Below are 19,874 nucleotides of genomic sequence, written 5' to 3'. Positions count from 1 at the left end.
GGTATGCCCTCCGAACGTCCCTTTGTTTGTCTACTTACGATTGATAACGCACGAGCGCTAGAATTAATTTTGCTCTCATTCTCTGTACTTGCAATTTCCAATTTTTAGGTGAGCTTCCATGTCTGAATTGAAGCGGGTTTCGATGTTGCCCATTGTGTTGGTTTTCTTCTTATGTTTTGTACGTCTTCATGTCCAGCCGTTTGGGCTGTTGCGATCATCTCCCAGCAAGAGTAATGTATGGATTAGTCTTCTCTTTGTGCTCTCGTTTATTACATTTTCGGCGAGTGAGGTCCTGCAATGACCTAATGATGCGGAGGGGCATTTTTTTTCAATATAGTACTGTTCATCCAGAATTCGGTACAATCTTGTCCTGCTACAATAACACGTACCCATACAATTCCGTAATAGTGCAGATGACTCGCTTTATAACTGTGTCTCTCTGATAATTTATAATATGTGCTATGGTAATCAGCTCGACTCGAGCTGATTTTCTGAAAGGTCCAATATGTCCTCGTTGTTCAAAACTATTGTCAAGAATCAGTTGGAGTAGAGCTGATTCTATGAAAGGTCCACTGCGTCATTGTTATTGAATACAATCACCTAAAATGAGCTCGAGTCGAGCTGATTCTCTGAGACGTCCAGTAAGTCTTCATTCAAAGGTATTAATGTCAACAATCAGCTCGAGTCGAGCTGATTCTTCGAGAGGTGTATTACGTCGTCGATATTGAAAACAAACGTTCAGAATTAGATCGAGTCGAGCTGATTCTATGAGAGGTCCAGAATTTTTGATTGGTCCAATACGTCCTTGTTATTGAAAACTGTTGTCTAGAATCAGCTCGAGTCGAGCTGATTCTTTGAGACGTCGAGTACGTCTTCATTTAATAATATTAAGGTCAACAATCAGCTCGAGTCGAGCTGATTCTATGAGAGGTAATTTACGTCCTCGGTACTAAAAACAATCGTTCAGAATCAGATCGAGCCGAGCTGATTCTTTAAGAGGTCCATATTTTCTCAAAGGTCCCATGCGTCCTTATTATTAAATTTTTTTGTATAAAATGAGCTCAAGTTGAGATGATTCTATGAATGGTCTAGTTCGTCATTTTTATTGTTTTCAAAAATCTAAAATCAGCTCGAGTCGAGCTGATTCTCTGAGACGTCCATTACGTCTTCATTCAAAAGTATTAATGTCAACAATCAGCTCGAGTCGAGCTGATTGTCTGAGAGGTGTATTACGTCGTCGATACTGAAAACAAATAATTAGAATCAGATCGAGTCGAGCTGATTCTCTGAGAGGTCCAAAACATCCTCGTTAAAGAAAACTAACAGCTAGAATCAGCTTCATTCGAGCTGATTCAATGACAGGTCCAGTTCGTCCTCGTTATTGAAGACCAGTATCCAGAATCAAGTCGAATCGAGCTGATTCTGTGTGAGGTCCAGTTCGTCCTCCTTTAAATAACTGACAATCTGAATCAGCTCGAGTCGAGCTGATTTTTTGAGTGCTCTATTACGCCCTCGTATTGGAGAATCAATGTCCATAATCAACTTCAGTTGAGCTGGTTTAATTAGACATCGAGTACGTCCTTGTGAGTGAATTCTAACATCCATTATCAGCTCGACTCGAGCTGATGTACGTGTCACGTATTCTTATCAGTGCGAAGATGTGCGCTGCCATTCGGAAATTGGCATTCACTGAAATGTGGTTCATCGTTTTGCTTTGTATAATTTTTTCTCATCCATACATGTCCGCTAATCAGATCGACTCGATCTGATAAGTATGAATACTGCCTCTTGTGTCTGGATGTTGGCGTAAGGTTTCTTTCATCGTTTTGATGAAGTGGTTGTTTTTGTCCAAAGGACTCGTAAATGCTTTGGAATACAAAGTGTATATGGCTCATTCATCAGGGGATGATTTTGAGGACGCTGAATCCATCAGTCTTGCAGTTCCCGAGTGCGAAGGACTTCCTCTGCGTCTGTGGATTACGAAGTGTGTGACCCTCTATAATGCACATAGAAAATTCGTAGGCGAGGGTACATGCCATAGTGTTAATTCTGATCTTGTGCTCGGCGCTAATGGTCCTCTTGGTGACACTCAGGTCGCAGTCCACATTTGCAAAACTCATTCCCAAGATGACATCCCCCAAGATCTTGTGTACGCACTTGTGGCGTGGCCTACAAAGCTAGTCCATTGCCATGGTGCTAGTCTCCACGACCACGAGGCTAAGGATAACTTCAATCAATTGCACGCAGCTCGGGCAAACTCGGCGCTCTCAAAGTCCAAAAGGCCATATATGAATGGTATCCGAAATCCCTCTCAAGAGTCACCTCTAAAGTACAAAAAACTCCTCAGCGAAAAGTTTATCAACTTGGTGTCAAGTAAAGTGTGATGTATGAGGAATTGCGTGCAGTCTTTTCCAAGAGAGAAGATTAAATCATTCCGCGAGCGAATGTATAATGGATCTACATTCCAGTTCAAAGCCCATATGAAGTTAGATGTGCATAGGGCGGTTCATAGAGATGCAAGCGGGCGGAAGATGGTGACAGTGGAGGGGATCACCATGTGCTTGCGTGCATGGATGCATATTTCTGGGGTATCAGAAGCAACATTCTACCGCTACCAAGCATATTTAAAAGCTAATCGGGAGGCGAGGGACCATGGCAACACTGGATTACCGAAGCCAAGGAAGCACACTGAACAAGCGACAGCTACGTTGAAGTGTATCCTCGAGAAGGAGGCAGATCACATGCCACATCGTACTCGCAGTACAAAATCTGGGGAGAAGATGGTTTCGATGACTCTCCCAGCTACGTTTCAATGGAAAGATTAAATTCCAAAAATCAACGAAGTTAATACTGCTTTTGGATTGAGGGAGGTCTCTTCTCCAAACTTGAGCAAGATCAGAGCATCTAGGTTTCCAGAATTCGATGTCAAAAGACCCGGAGATAATTTTGTACGATGTGGTACCTGCGACAAGTACAAAGAGCTAAGGAAGGGTGCCATTGGAGGATCTGAACAGGCTATGAAGTGGACGAGGAAGTTGGAGAAACATCTTGGTATTGCTCGTGCTCATAGGGAGTACTGTTATGCTAAGCAATACTACTTGCAAACTTATCCCGATGAGTGCGTGACAATCATGCATGACAAGATGGATCATGCCAAAACTGCATCTCCGGTATTTTCACATAAGAACAAAGAATTGGATGCTTTGGTGAAGCTACCTGTATCTGTGACAGGCATGATTGCTCATGGACATGGTGACGTGCGTTATGCTCATTATGGATTGGATATCTTTCCCCATGATTCAAATTATACTATTGGATCGATGACAAAGTTGTTGCGTGATTTGGAGGAACCTCCAAAATCATCTTCCCGAGAATTATTTTTGGGCTCTGGCTCCACAGCTCTATTTCGTAGCATTCTCAAGGGTGCGGAGATGTGCAAAACATTACTAGATCCACAACCTGAGGGATTAGTATGAGTAACACTGTTGCCACCCATTTTGAATGTGCAAATGGATAATGCCACAGGGGAGAACAAAAATAGATATGTTTTTGCTTTTTGGTCCCTACTTGTGGCAAAGCGGATCTTTCGCAAAGCGTATGTAAATTTCATGATAGTAGGACATACACATGACGACATCGACGCCTTATTTGGAAGATGGAGCATGCTTCTGAAGAAAGAGAACTTCCCTACTATCCCTGCACTTATGAAGTCGTTCATGGACGTGGAATCTATTCCCACTATCCCTCATCTTATCGAGGAGGTGCCGGATTTTAAAAATTTTATACTTGGATGTATTTTAGACAAAAGTGAAGTTCTTGTAAGTCACACAAAACCACAACAAGTCAAATTTTACTTGGATGCAACAGGGTGTTCAAAAATGAAATACAAATTGTTTTGTACCGATGTAGAGTGGCTAGGAGAGGAAGGAGCAGGCATTAAAATTTGAAAAGAGGATACACAGGGATGTAGTTTGTGGCCTCGTGGTGAGCCATCGCCTGTTCCACAACGTACAATGAGAGGTGTGGAGGATATTGAGAAAGGAATATCAGGGTTCGTGAAATATTGGGAGGATTTGTGCAATGTTGATATCACTGGAGAGTATCAAAGACGGTATGAGCATTTGGTGGTGTATTGGCGTAACGTGAAGGATGCATTCCATGAACCAATCATTCCTTGTAATGTTCTGAGAGAAGGTTTTTGGCCAATTACCCGTGTGAGAGAAAATCTTGCAGATCAATTATCAGATGATGGCGAGGATCATGAGGAATTTGGAGAAGATGATCCATATGTTGGTCCTCTGAGAGGTCGCCCACAACCATCTTTTAGGGTAGGTCGAGATGTTCGAGAAGGATATTTTGTTGCAATTCGACCTGCAGAAGGTGAAATACAACCAGTGTGGATAGCTAGGGCTTTGTCGAACCCAGATTGTAATCCTGAGAAGCCAAACTGCATTCTCATTTAGTATTTTCATCCGACCTTAAGAAGTGTGGATGTACAACAGTTCTATACAGGTTGGGATAGCGAGAGAGGTTTGCATTGGAAGATCGAAGAGAATGAACCTCCTGTTTGGGAAGAAACGAATGTTCTTATGACAGCGTGGTCACCACGAATCAGAAAGGACACAAGTGAATGCGTGATCAAAATTCCGGCTCCACAAATTGAAATAATCAAGCAGAGTCTTTCATCGTATATTAAAAATGTATGAATGAAATATACAAATTTGTCATTGTGATTTGAATATTCATATTTTGGTAATATAGTTTTTAAAATTTTCTAGTATTGTAACAAAGGTAGTAGAACTCGTAGTGTATAATAAGTGGTTTTAGTTTGATTTAGTTTTATAGATAACTATTGTAGATATTCCTTAACTATAGTTTTATATGTACACAAAAATTACTTGTATAAAGTTATATCAAAATATTTGATTAAGTTAGAGCATTGTTATTTTCAATCACATCTGTATTTGACACCTTGCAAAACAATAAAAACTCTCATTTTAAAGGAAATTACTTATCACAAGTACTGAATTGCTACCTCATTGACCTTATTTGACTATACATATAATCCAATTTTTGTTACTTCTATTTGATTGTTTTATTTTGAGAGACACCAAACCTCTCAAAATAATGAATATTGTGTTATTTGTGAACAACTCTAGTTGTTGATAGGTTGGCGATGTAAAATAAGGTGTCATTGTTATTGGCACTATTGCTTGGAGTGGGGTAGCATTAATTGATTTTTGCAACATAACATTCTTCATGTTGAAGTCATCCATTTATGGATAATTATCCATCCATACATTTCTCGATTGTATTTGTTGACTTCCTGAAGTTGGAATCATCGTGGCCCCCATTGTTAACAATTGGTCATAATGACATTCTTTCCATACCTTTGTTTGTGCCAACAATGCCTCTACCATAGCTAGTCGAACCTCTTTTAGAAACATTTTTAATTCTGGTGGATGTAAAAAATTGATTAATTTGACAATATAAATACATCTGGCATTTGATTATTTGACCATTTACGAAGTATATCTGTGACCCAGCCATAATAGGACTCTATTGATTCCCCCGCAAACATCTTCCTATTCATAAAACTTTCTTTAAGTCGATCTTCAAATCCAATTGGTCTAAAATGGATTAGGAAGGCATTCCTCAAGGATCCCCAATTGGAAAATCTACCCATTGGTTGCCAATTATACCATTCAAAAGCCGTATCTTTTAAAGTTGCTAGCAACCATCTCAACTAAATGTCTTCATTTCTACCATTATTAGCCACACAGGCTGTCAAGAATTGAGATATTTGGTGATCGAGATCAGAGCTCGATAAACCACTAAAAGTAGGTATTGGTGCCACACTTGTAGTGTGGTCTCCTACTGCTTCCATTTGTATCACAATTGGTACTTTTAGCACTCTTGTGGCCATTGATATTATCATTGGTCTCCTTGCTATTTGAATTTGAATTTTTCTTCTTTTGGTTTTATTTGGACCAATAATTCTTTTTTATCATTTCATAGGAGATTTCTTATGCGTAATCGCTCCTGTCTTTCTTTTGCTTGTCAATTAATTCTTTGATAATCCTCCCTTTTATGATTATCACTCATAATCTTTCATTCTTCTTTACAAAATCAATACTGCCTTGAATTATAACTCACATATTTGTAACCCTAAAACTAGTTCTTTTCATGTTTTCATTCAATATATAATTCCATCTCCCATACAATCAATTTCTAATATTTCATATTATTATCATTTCTTCGATATCGATGCCAAAATGTTGTTCTCGTTGTATTCAAGCTTCAATATACTAAAGAAATTAAACTAATAGAAGTAGATTCAAACACGGGAAAAAATTGGTTATATGAATTGGGTCTGTTAGTGTCACAATTGACTGTACTCTAGCTATCTGAAATCAATTATCAGACTACAAAACACCAAGGCTTACTACTTCCATCTTAATTCAACACATAATCCATTCTATAACTATCAATTCAATAATACTTCCATATTCTTATCAGTTCATCTTCCACTTACTCTCTTTGCAGTTTATATATATTCAATTACTGATCTCTACCTTATTTATTATATTCAGTTTTTCAATTCATCATATAGAATTCAATATCTTCACTTAACACAACACAATTTGATAATTTCAATTCTCAAGGTCACAGATTTTCTCCAAAATGGTCAGTCCAAAGTCATATTCCACAATATTCTAATCACAATTTCAACCATACTTCTCTGAATCATAATTCTTCATAAATAAATAATAAAAACAACCTTACCTCAGCTTACGACTCTCATAGTCTGGCCCTAATCTCCCTTTCTTCAACTTCTTTATCCTACCAAAAGATGGACCGTCAGCCAATAGATTCCAAAGGTTATGAATCTTTGAGTTCTTAACCATTTGTTCTACTAAAAATCTACTATTACCAACTTAACTACCTAACCATAAGTCTAATTCTCAAGGTTGCCAATAACCAACCAGTAACTTACCACAAAATTTATTTACATATTCTACACATAGCTTAATTTTTATCTCTTCAATCAAATCTTTATTTTTGGCATCTTTCAAAAAGTCAATTATTATATGTAATGGCTTTAGAAATAAATTACTTTAATAAAACTATTATTAATATTATTAATAACAAATCTTTGTTATTATCTTTCAATCTATATTAAAATTGATTGATAAAAGCTTTGTTATTCCAATCCACGAATCAAGGACATAAATCTTAAAAAAAAAATCCTTAATAAATTCTTGTGTCATTCAAAAGAACCAAAAAGTCATTCAAAGATGATATAATAATAAACTAGAGTGGCAATTGCCAAAAACAAGAAGACTAGAAAGTCTTGAAATAAGACTAAAGACTAAAAAAGCATCGACAAGAGTGAAGAAGGCTTCACTCTTCCCTCTATATATATTCTTAACTAGGAGCTATTTGGCAATGTCTTATAGGACTTCTAAAACATGTTGATTTTAAAAGACATGTATTCTAACTTCCAAGATAAGTTTTTTATATGTACGCCACATAGTTAGTTTATTTTGCAAGCTACCAACATGTAATTAATTTATTGACGAAGTTTCTAACCTACCAATCAATTACAAATACATGTAAAGTCAAAGCAACATTTATGAAGCTTCTAAGAAGCTTTTCTAAAAAAATATTATAAAATAAATCTATTTTTAACTATTTTTATTTAATCATATAGGTAAATATTAAAATAAGTATACATATCCATGATACCATGTCTCAAATAAGATTTTGGAATTCAACAACATATGTGATAGCTAAATGTGATCTTTGTTATAGAAATACAAGTTTGGTCTCTATTATTCTTTCTCAATCACTTTTTGTAAATGTAGCCATATACACTTCTAAGAATAAATTTAAATCATAGAATAATTATGAATCTTTTTTTTATCAAAGGTACAAACCTAAAAAAAACACTTTTAAAGAAAAGTACTCCAATAAATCCAATTTGTTTAAATCCATCAAATTATTGAGAAGGATGTAATCTTAGATAGAGATTTACTTATTATAGAAATCCTCAAAACTTTGATTTTATTCCATCAAACTTCTTAAGTATACTTATTCTTTCTTCTCTTATATTTGTATTAGCAAGACTTCTCAGATTTAATTAAGAACTTGATTGACTATCACGGACAAAGAAATATAGACTCGAGATTTAACAAGAAGTTCAAGAAGAACTCGCAAGAATTAGATTAATCAGATGAATACAAGAACAACACCAGAGAGGTGAGCTAGAGCTCTAAGAGATGTGTTGTTGAGACTGAAGAATTCTTCAGCCTCGATTCCAATAAATACTCCTATTTAGGAAGCTTCTCAGGTAACTTCTACTAATTAGGAAGCTTCTAGAAGATTCCAAAGACTTACTTCTAGAAGATTCTAGAAACTTGTCTCTAAAAGGTTCTAAGGACTATGTCCTTAACATCTTCTATCAACTAAGAAGCTTCTAGAAGGTTCTAGGGATTTGCTTCTAGAAGGTTCTAGAAACTTGTCTCTAGAAGGTTCTAGAAACTTTTCTCTAGAAGGTTCTAAGGACTATGTCCCTAATATCACTCCCTCTTTTAGCTTCGAAGTCTCTGAGAAGGAATGTTATTGTTAATTAGTACCAACGCAAGAAAATGAAGATTTGTCACATAACGTTTGCTATGAACTCCAACTATTATTCATGAGGCAAGTGATTCATCCACCCTTGAAGCCAACGGTAGTGGCCCACTCCTTCAACTTCTGACCAAGCATGAACTTTCGTGTCCTCATTGTGAAATTGTCTTGCAAATACACCTTCTCGCTGACCATCGTAATCAGGCTCAAACTCGAATACAATCACCAATGATCGGTTACTCGATATCCTCCGTTGTCGTCGTAGTGTAGGCGATTCTTCATCTTGGGGTTGCCTTCGTGAGCTAGTCGGTTGAGATAATCTGACTGGCATAGTATCTATCTCTAGGCTATCCATATCAAAAGACCAAACTATGGCTACTGAAAAAATTCTACTTTATCTTGGAGAAAATGACTACATCAACTGTAGATTTTGGTGGTGCTCTCCCTCTTTCTTATATTTTTAGGTGAACAAGCTTGAGAAGGAAGCTATCGTCGAACCGGCTTAGGTTTATGAGGATGTTGTTGATGAAACTCCTGTACTTTTTGTAGCACATTGGCAAGATTTTCAGCTGGCTTCCACGTTCGCTTATTAATGACATAGCTGAACCAATGAGCAAGATACTCCAACTTGCTCCACCTTCGCCGTGAATCCAAGACCTTTTCAACCTCGTATTCCTCATGGTTCTCGATCTCAATACTAGGTGGCGGACATTGCACTCTTCTAGGAAAAGATGACTCTCGATAAGGCTCCAATAGAGAAACATGAAAGACTGGATGTACTTTCATAGAAGCCGGTAATTCCAGACCGTACGCCACTAAATTGATTTGCTTCTAAATGATAAATGGTCCCAATCTTCGATAGTCCAACTTATCACATGGTTGCTTGGTCTTAATATTCTGTCAAAGAAGCCATGCTTTATCTCCAATTATAAAAGTAGGTGCTTGATTTTGAAATCTATCTGCAGATGCCTGGTAGGATTCTTGAGCGGATTGTAATTGAAGCTTCAACATATTTTGAAGCTCTGATAGTTGTTTCGCAAATCCTTCAGCTGCTGAATTGATATTTGTTGACAGACTCAATAAATCAAGCTTCAGATGATACCCATAGTTGGAAAAGAATGGTGTGTATTGAGTCGACGCATGGAGGGTGTTGTTATATGCAAACTCGACTAGCGACAGATATGTGGTCCAATCATCTTAGTGATAATTGATGCTGCATCGTAAGTATTGTTCCAAGACTTGGTTCACCCGTTCCGTTTGGCCGTCAGTTTGAGGATGAAAAGCCAAAGAAAGCTTGATATCCACCTTCAGTATCTCAAAGAGAGATTTCCAAAACTTTGATACGAATTGGGTTCCTCGATAAGATACGATATCATCTGGTAGTCCATGATATCGATACACATTATCGAGAAAGAGCCTTGTTGTGACTTCACTAGACGATGTCTTCTTGCAAGAGATAAAGTGTGCCATCTTTGTAAGCCAATCAACCATGACAAAGATGCTGTCAAATGAGTTCGATGATGGCAGGTCCATGATGAAGTCCATGGAAATTGAAGACCATGGTCGACGTGGAATTGGCAATGACTGTAGGAGTCCATAAGGGTGATGCCAAGGATTCTTGGATCTTGAATAGATGTCGCAAGAGAGGACAAAATCTTTCACATCCTTCTATATTTGAGGCCACCAAAAATCTCGAGAAATAAGCTCCAAGGTCTTGTTGAATTCAAAATGTTCCACAACTGGAAAATCATGGCGAGATTGAAGAACTCGGAGTCGTACTGGTCCTTTTGGGATATACAACCGCTCCTCAAAGTATAAAAGTTCTCCCTCCACCTTGAACTTGTTGTCATTGGCACGCTGCTTAATATCAATGGCTATTGAATCTTCAATGGTCATTGCACGTACCTGATTCAGGAAGTCAGCATCAATTGGCACAATGGTAGCGCAAAGCCAAAATTGCTCTAGCTTCAACAACGTCATACATTGTTGATCAAACGCTGCTTCTCCAATCTTTGGTACAAGATACGATCTCCTTGATAAGGCATCAGATAGTCTTTGCTACTTTTTAGGTCGATAAGTGATAACAAAATCGAACTTAGATAGCGATATACTCCACCGAGCTTGACGTCGATTTAGAACTCAAGCTGACATGAAATACTCCAAATTCTTGTGATCTGTGTATACCGTCACTAGGTGTGTAGCTCCTTCAAGAAAATGATGCCATTCTTGGAAAGAATCCACTATAGCAAGAAGTTCCTTATCGTGGATCTCATAATTGATTTGAGTAACAGAGAACTTTGAGAATAGAATGCAACTGGATAGAGCTTCTTGTCTTCTCCCATTTGTGAAAGTACAGCTCTCAAAGCAAAATCCAAAGCATCAGTTTCTAAATAAAAGGCCTTTGTAAAGTCTGGATATACTAAGATTGGAGCTATAGTAAATGCAATCTTCAGGTCTTGAAATGCCTTCTCCGCTAGAGGTCCCCATTTCAGCTTATCCTTGCATGTCAATCGAGTGAGAGGAGCAATAACTTGAGAGTAATTCTTGATGAAGATCTGATAGAAGTTGGCAAAATCAAGAAAGCATTGTACGTCTCTAACTGTCTTTGGAACCTCCCAGGACACGATTACTTCCACCTTCTTGGGATCCATCTTCAAGCCTTCCATAGTTGCAACAAACCCCAAAAACTCCATCTCTATTTGGTGAAATAAACACTACTCCAACTTGGCATATAGTCCTCGCTCGCATAGTTTCTCCAAGACCAAACAAATGTGCTTTTCATGCTCTTCCTTGTTTTTGGAGAATATCAAAATATCATCCAAATAGATGACAACAAAATCATCAAGGTGCTCTCGAAAAATATCATTCATCATATGTTGAAAGACCGCTGGAGCATTGGTAAGACCAAAGGGCATGACATTATACTCAAAATGGCCATATCTTGTATGGAACATTGTCTTCTACTCATCTCCTTCCTTGATTCGTACGAGGTTATAAGCTCCCCTTAGATCAAATTTTGTAAAGATCCTTGCACGTCCAAGTTATTCTAAGAGACCAAAAATCAAGGGTAATGGATAACGATTCTTCTTTGTTACCTTCTTGAGGCCTCGATAGTCCACGCACATCCGCAATGAGCCATCTTTCTTCTTCACAAATAAGATAGGTGCTCCAGCTGACGATTTTGAATGACGGATGAAGTTCTTGGCTAGATTCTCGTCGATGTACTTCTACAACTCCACCAACTCCATCTGCAATAGATTGTAGATTGGGCCAAAAGGCGGTTGTGCTCCTTCCTGCAAGTCTATGGCACAATCATATGGTCGGTGTTCTGATAGCATGTCGGCATTCTTCTTTTAAAACACGTCTTTAAAATCTTTATATTGCTCAGGTATACTTGCTGTCGAGATTTCCTCCCCGATAGTTGGAGCCGCATAAATGAGAAACGGTGTACCTTCCTTGGACAATCTTATAAACGCTCTTGCTCCAATGAATAAAGATTTTTCTATTCGGGATTTTCTACTAGGCTTACTCTTGGATGGTTTTGTGGAAAAGGTCATCTTCCGCAACTTCCAATCTATGGATGGATTATGCTTTTTCAACCAAGAAAGACCAAGAATAACAGGATTTGATGGAGTTCTAATAATATTAAAAATAATATGACTACTATGGCCCTTAAACATCACTTCTATAGGTTCTGATTCATGGGTGATACTCCCAGACAATAAAGGTCACCCATCTATGACCTCAACGTGAACAAGTTTGGATTTTTGTACTAAAGGGATCTTATGACGCTTTGCAAATTCTTTGTCTAAGAAACAAGCAGATGCTTCTGAATCTAATAATACTAAGGTTCTCAATTTTTGAGGGCCAATAAGCAAAGAGATTGTAAAGCAAAGGGCAAGTTGAGCGGAAAGAAAGGAACCTGGTTGTTGTTGCGATATTTCACTGTCTAGCCGCACGGTTCCTATTGTGGCTGGGCATCCTCATTTTCCTGAACAAACGTGCCCCTAGTCTTGACAATACGTCGATTTTGCTTCTTGGAACAGTTTCCAACTTTGTGGCCTTCTTCACCACAATACAAGCATAGACCTTCCTCCATGCGCCACTTTTTTTTTTCTAGAGTAAGAGATTTGATACGTACCACATCAATTTGCATGTCTCCTATCTCTGAATGTGAATTCACGCTGCTTGTTGACATAGTTGGGACATGACAAATCATATGTTGGCTTGAACGTTGGTCTTGGTGGCATTGAAATAGGCGGTTATTGCACTTCACAGCTTGGCTAATAGCTTCATTCAGCGTTTGTGGATCAGGAAGAGTTAACAGCAAATCCTTCACATCGTCCCTTAAACCCCAATAGAATTGACTAATCAACGCTTCTTCGTCCCAATTGATGTCGCATGCTAATTGCCTAAAGTTCGATGCATAGACTAATGTAGAGCGCATCCCTTATCGTAGTGACTGGATTTTTATTGTAGCCCATTGAACCTTGTCGTGTTCACCAAATGCTTTTGCAAACGCCTCCAAAAAGGTTTCAAACTTGTTTAGTATGGACGATCGTTTCTCAAACAAAGGAGCAAACCATGATAGAGCTTGTCCTGTAAGTAAGGTTCCAACAAGCCCAACACGTGACTCCTCCATTGGATAGCGTTCGGGCTGTAAAACTGTTATCAACCTGATTTGATTGCCGAATCCTCGAAACTTGGAACGCGTACCATCAAACTTGTCTGGAAGGCTAACTCGGGGCTCTTTATGTTGTAGAACCAGCGGTGCTTGTTGAACTTGAGGCAAAGTTGCTTCTCCAAGTGCAGAAGTTTGAGGCTGGTGCAACCTAGATTGTGCCATCCTAGATGCTCTATTATTATGAAGCCTTGCCACGACTCCTTCAATCTCTGCAGTTCTTTGCGATAACGTAGCGAGGGCATTCATGATAGTATCCAAATTGGACTCCAAACTTTTCATCATACTAATGTCTTAGCCTCCGGCCATTCTAAGAGAAGGACAGAAATGACTCTACAAGAAGACAATATTGGTTTAGAGGAGAGTACTCCGCAACCTCTAAAATGCCTTAAGAGCTTCAAGAAAAGGGGTAATCCACTCTCTCCAAGAAGAATAAGACTCCAATATTATAACAAAAGAAATATCAGTTTAGAGGAGGGTAATCCACAACCTCTAAAATGCTAGTACACTTCCAAGCAAAGGGGTAATCCACACTCTAACAAAGAAGAAACTAGCTCTGATATCTGAGGTGAGTGCAGTCTCGACAAACTGTCACGGACAAAGAAATACAAAATTGAGATCTAACAAGAAGTTCAAGAAGAACTCGGAAGAACTAGATTAATCAAATGAATACAAGAACAACACCAGAGAGGTGAGCTAGAGCTCCAAGAGATGTGTTGTCGAGACTGAAGAATTCTTCAGCCTCGATTCTAATATATACCTCTATTTAGGAAGCGTTTCAAGTAACTTCTACTAACTAGAAAGCTTCTAGAAGGTTCTAGAGACTTGCTTCTAGAAGGTTCTAGAAACTTGTCTCTAGAAGGTTCTAAGGACTATATCCCTAATATTTACTTGTCTCTCTTAATTATATAACTTCTTAGCGCAAACTTTGAATTTTATTGATGACTTCTTTTATAGGTGTAGGAATAATATCTCTATGATTTATATTGAAAATAAATGGAATTTTTGTCTTAAAAATATTGAGAATTTTATAAAGAACTGTAATAATTGCAAATCTATTCTCACTTCTCCTAAGTGTTTCATCCATAATTTTTCTATCTATTTCAAACAACTTAACAAATCCACAAATCAAATTACAGAAGGATCATCTACAACCTCTAATATCAAATAAAAATTTCTACAAAGAAGGATAATCTGCTCTCTTTAAGAAAAAAATCAATGTTAAAAAATTAAATATTTTATTTTAAAGTAGATAATCCACAATCTTTAAAACAAAAAATAGAAGTGAGGTAATCCATTCACTTCTAAAACGAGACAAGAACAATAAATTAGAACTTTTGTCAAATTGTTAAGGACATAAATTTTTAAAAAAGAAATCTTCAATATATTCTTCTATTACTTAAAAAGACAAGGAAATCACTCAAAGTTGGTAATATATTAAACTAGAATGGCTATTGCCAAAGATAAGAAAACTAAAAAGTCTTGAAACAAGAGTAGAGACTAAAAAGGCATTGAAAAGATTGAAAAAAGCTTTAGACTTGCTTCCATACACTATCTAGTTAAAAGCTACATAACAATGTTTTATAGGACCTTCAATTCATGTTGACTTTATTAGACACATTACTTAACTTGCAAGGCAAATTTTTTTATATGTGTATTATATAGTTAGCTTGTTCCACAAGCTATGAACATGTATAGTACATGATTAATTTGTTGACCAAATTTCTAACTTATTAATCAACTACAAATACTATAAAGTCAAAATCACATTTATAAAGTTTTTCTAGAAGATATTATAAAATTAATCTATATTTATTTATTTCTATTTAATTATATAAGTAATTATTAAAATAAATATATATATATATATATATAATATTAATTCTAAGTCATATAATATAGAGACATATTCTCACTCAATATCATTTCTTCTTCCTATTTTTTTTTTCTTGCTCTCTACCTTCTTTGTGCTATAAAACATGGTCAGTACATCTTTAAATTTGCCAAGAGATTAAAAAAGAATCAAATAAATGAATTTTCAAGTGTTCCCATTTTCAAATTAGAGAAGTAGCTACAAAGATTAAACTGAACTATAAAATTAAGGTGTAAAGATTTAATATTTAAATAAGTTGATTAAATATTTTTTTTATATTACTTTTTTGATGCTAATCTTATCATTAGATCAAATTAATTATTTAACTTATTTTATTATTATAGATTTATTATTAATAATTTTTTTTATGTTTTATTTTATTTAATTATTATTTTATATTAAAAAGAATTATTTTTAGAATATAATGTTTTAATCTCAATTTTAATTTTTAAAATTATATTCTCTTTAATTATTATTTTACTAATTTTTCAATTTATTTTGTAATAATATTTGATTAACTTTTTATTTAAGGTGTTTATCTCAAAATAAATCATTATCTAATATAACTAAATCTTATTTTCTTATGTTAAAATATTTTCTATTCTTGTTCTTTAAATAATATACAAGCCAAGTTTTAGAGGACTTTTGTTTATCCACTTCACTTTTATCTTATGAATGATAATTATTGGTTTTTTTCTCTATTATATATACAAACTTGTTGATAAGTAGATTTGTTAACTTAGCAATTTAGCATAACATTTGTTTTCTTTCCATCACTAGTAAAAGCAAAAAAAACAAGTTTTAAATTAGCATTATGTTGATATATTTGAAAAATAAATTTTAACATTATATATAAATAAATAAATAAAATTATAGATGATTATTATTTTTTAGATATAAAAATAAATTTAATAACTTAAATAAATTTATTGTACAGTTCAAAGTATAAAAAAATGTAATTAATACAATCACTTCTATTAAATCATTATCATTAACAAATCACATATACAATTTAAGTAAAAAGGAAATGAATCATTTTTATTATACACAAATAGCATAATATAATATAAAAATGATTTTATTACAAACACATTGTACAAAAAAGAAATTGTAAATAATAATATTTTCTACAAATAAACTATAACAAAAAATTAAGAAATATAATTGTAATAAAATCGAATCAAAATTAAAAAAGAAAAAATAGTTTAAAATCTGAATTAAAATACTTTTACTTGAATAATTGTCTTTAGGGTTTATTTTATAAAGTTCAAATAAAAATCTATCTATTATGTTATATCAGGGCTTTGATATACACAGTTCTAACCACCATTTGCAAAACCAATCATAAGTCTTTTGTCTTGTAATTTTCAATTATCAGCGATTAAAAGCTTTCATGACTTTTATCTAGAGTAGGGTTTAGAAGCAAATTTGTGTCGAGTCTTTGGTAACACGCTGACAACCTCTCTTCAAACTTAGAGAAATATGTATTGTTATATGAAATTATGGCAGAATTTGTAAGAATTATATGTGTGTAGTGAATATATATATATATATATATATGGGAGTGTTTGTTTTTCATATATCCACACATATATATATATATAGGTCTTCATTCAGAAAGATTTTCAAAGAGTGAAAGAACACGTCGTGTGGAAACCGAATCATTCAAAGTGAACATGAACTCATGCGTCGAATCTGACACAAGAATCATGCTTGCTGCCTCCGGCCTCCATATTTGGAAACTTCTGTTAGCTCTGATGTCGTTTTCTAAGCTGCGGTGTGATGACACTACAGCGATGTTGCCCAAAAATTCGCTTTTTTTATTTTTATTTTTAATTTTAATACTGGTACTCCATACTCACATGCAACTGATGGTGTGAGCCTGTACATCCGTGGAAAACCATCCTACCGCCACTTCTTCATCACTGTCTCAGATGGAGACCGGCCTCCGACAAGCTCGTCGAGTTCAGTGTTGCTTTGCTTGCCCTCACCATATCGCTGTGCTCTGTTGCTTCTACACTACCTGTTCTTCTCGTGCTGCGATTTCGTGCTGAGTCTCGTGCGAGTAGTGCCACCGCGACAGTCGTTTGTAGATGTCTCGTTGTTCAAAAGAGGCTGGTGTGAAGAGGAGTTCGGATCAGAGGGGGGAGCACTTTGTTAAGCTGAGGGTGTCGTGGGTTGAGCGGACTGCAGCGTGAGTGCAAGTTTTGGAGGATTCAGCGTCAAGGCCTTGACGGGATCTGAAGCGATAAGGAGATAACAGCCATACCTGGACGGTGCGTATGAAGAATAGCTTTGCCGCTGTGCCTGTGTCGGTGAGGGTTTGCTGTGAGGGTCGATGTACAGGCTCACACCATCAGTTGGTGGGCTGTGGCGAAGTTGCTCTGCTGAGTCTGCAGGGGTTTTGTTGTTGTGGTTGCTGCTCAGTCACGATTGCATGCGATGGAGGGCGTCTGAGATTTGCTTGTGAGTTTTGGTGTGTTTGTGGTGGTCGTGAGGGGCAGAGTGGACGATGGTGTTCATGTTGTGGGTTTTGAAGATAATTGCCTTTCCTTTGGCGGATTACTGATCTCCTTGCTTGTGCACGCGATTAGAGTTGAGTGGGATGCTGTTGCAGGAAAGCAGTTTGGTGACGGCTTTGTTGTGGTTTTAGAGACAGGAGGATTGTGTTGGCACTAGAAGTTAGGATATAAGAATGTGTTATTTCAACTTTGCGCATGAGTAGTGTTTTTTTCGTATAAAGTTATCACTTTCCGATCAGCGGCGTGATGGCATTGATACGAAATTGTTCAAACATCAGCTCGCATCTCACAAGTGCACTGTCTTGCATGCAACTGACAGTAATAGAGAATTGTTTTGAGCAATGTTTTCATGCGTCCTTGGATGTGGGCCGGCCACCATTCGTTACCGATTATATCCACAACGTGTCTGGATCCTGATCACGGGCTGGCTAGGGTTGTTTGTTGTAGTCGCTCTCACCACATGCTGTGTGCTCTGTTGCTTGTGCGCAAGCTATTCCTTTCGTGCTGTGATTTTGTTCCGGAGCTCGTGCAATTGGAACCAGCACATTAGTCACTTGTGGAGGTTTTGTTGTTCAGAAGATGGTGTCGTGTGGGGCAGTTCAAATCCAGGTGTAGGGGGTGCTTTGCTGAGGATGTCGTGGGTTGAGGGGATTGTAGCGTGAGTGCAAGTGTTGGAGGATTATAGCCTCAAGGCATCGACGAGATTTGAAACGATACAATGACAACAGCTCTACCTGGCCGGTGCGCATGAAATCTTGTCTATGCTGAATTGCATGTATGGGTGAGGGTTTGCGGCGAGGCTCGATGCGGAGTTTCACAACATTAGTTGGTGGGTAATGAAGTAGTTGCTTTACACGGGTGTGCATAGGTTTTGCAGTCGTGGTTGATGCCTTGTCACGATTACATGTGATAGAGGGCATGCGAGGTGTGTTTGTGAGTTTTGGTGTGGTTGTGTTGATCGTGTGGGACAAAGGGGCGGTTGTTGTGGATTTTGTAGAAGATTGGGTTTGATGTGAATTGTAGAAATTTATTGTAATATTGATTTGTATGAAGGAACTAACTTGCATTACATAGAAATCATTGATAGTGAAGGCATTGGATGCTATGTGGAAAAAATAATGCTAGCGATATTTAGTTATAAATCTAGGTGTGAGCATTTGATGAGTCATTCAAATGAAGTGACTATTTATTATGGTGATTGTTTTAACATTAGATATTTATAGTATAAAATATTGACAATAAAGAATATTCATGTGAGATTGTGAGATTAGATATTTGTAGTATAAAATATTGACAATAAAGAATATTCATGTGAGATTGTGAGATTAGATATTTGTAGTATAAAATATTGACAATAAAGAATATTCATGTGAGATTGTGAGAATCTATAAGAAAATGTGGAGGTAATTTAAATTGAATTTAATAAGTTACAAAATGTGTTGTTTACTTTTGCATGAATAGTATTTTTGTATTTTGTGTAGAGTGAAAATGAAATGTATATAACTAAGTAAAGTTTGACAAGAAATGAATCTATAATTTTTATATGATGGTAATGCCTCATGAATTCAAAAGCTTGTATAGAATAGAAGAAGAATTGATTATGAAAACATGGGATATTAATGGCAAGTGAATAAAGAAGGATATATGAAGGGTAGATTGAAAAGAGCATGTGTAGGATTAAATGGTAAGTGTAATTCATTATGAAGAAGAGTGTATAATTTAGCACTTCATGTAGCGATTATGTTTGTATGATTTTAAGTTCAATTTATAAAATTAGAAATCCTTCATACAAGTATTTAAAGTATTTAGAATTGTAAGTTTTGACATATTAGTAAAGTGGATTTTGGACATCATATATTGGATACAGTATTTGATATATTTGAAGATTAATGTTTGGATCTAATAAAAATATGCATTGATATAAGATATAAAGGTCTTAATTATTATATTTGTTATGTTTAATTGTCTTAATTGAGTAATTAATAGATTTGACTTATGTATCTATAAGTAATCTATTATGGCCAATTATTCAATGGATTGTTAGTAAGGACTTACATTTTCATTGCAAAAAGAACATATGAAGGTACAAAGTATTTATTTTGTAATGTCAAATCTTCATAGAAAGAATGAAAGATTTATTGAAGACAAAATGCATGTTGAATAGAAA

The 19,874-nt window shown here is 36.1% G+C and overlaps 1 long non-coding RNA gene across 1 annotated transcript; it reads left to right on the top strand.

The window, feature by feature from the left end:
* The first annotated feature begins 17,111 nt into the window (after positions 1 to 17,111).
* LOC112292235 (uncharacterized) lies at positions 17,112 to 19,560 on the top strand. The gene is made up of 2 exons (XR_002972652.3): positions 17,112 to 17,461; positions 18,284 to 19,560. It is a non-coding gene; the product is annotated as an uncharacterized LOC112292235 (long non-coding RNA).
* The last annotated feature ends 314 nt before the right edge of the window (positions 19,561 to 19,874 follow it).

The sequence above is a fragment of the Physcomitrium patens genome, chromosome 1, assembly GCF_059467195.1.
Source record: "Physcomitrium patens ecotype Gransden chromosome 1, ASM5946719v1, whole genome shotgun sequence".
NCBI lineage: Eukaryota > Viridiplantae > Streptophyta > Bryopsida > Funariales > Funariaceae > Physcomitrium > Physcomitrium patens.
Note: the sequence above shows the minus strand (reverse complement) of the source record. Positions and strands in the feature narration are given on the sequence as shown.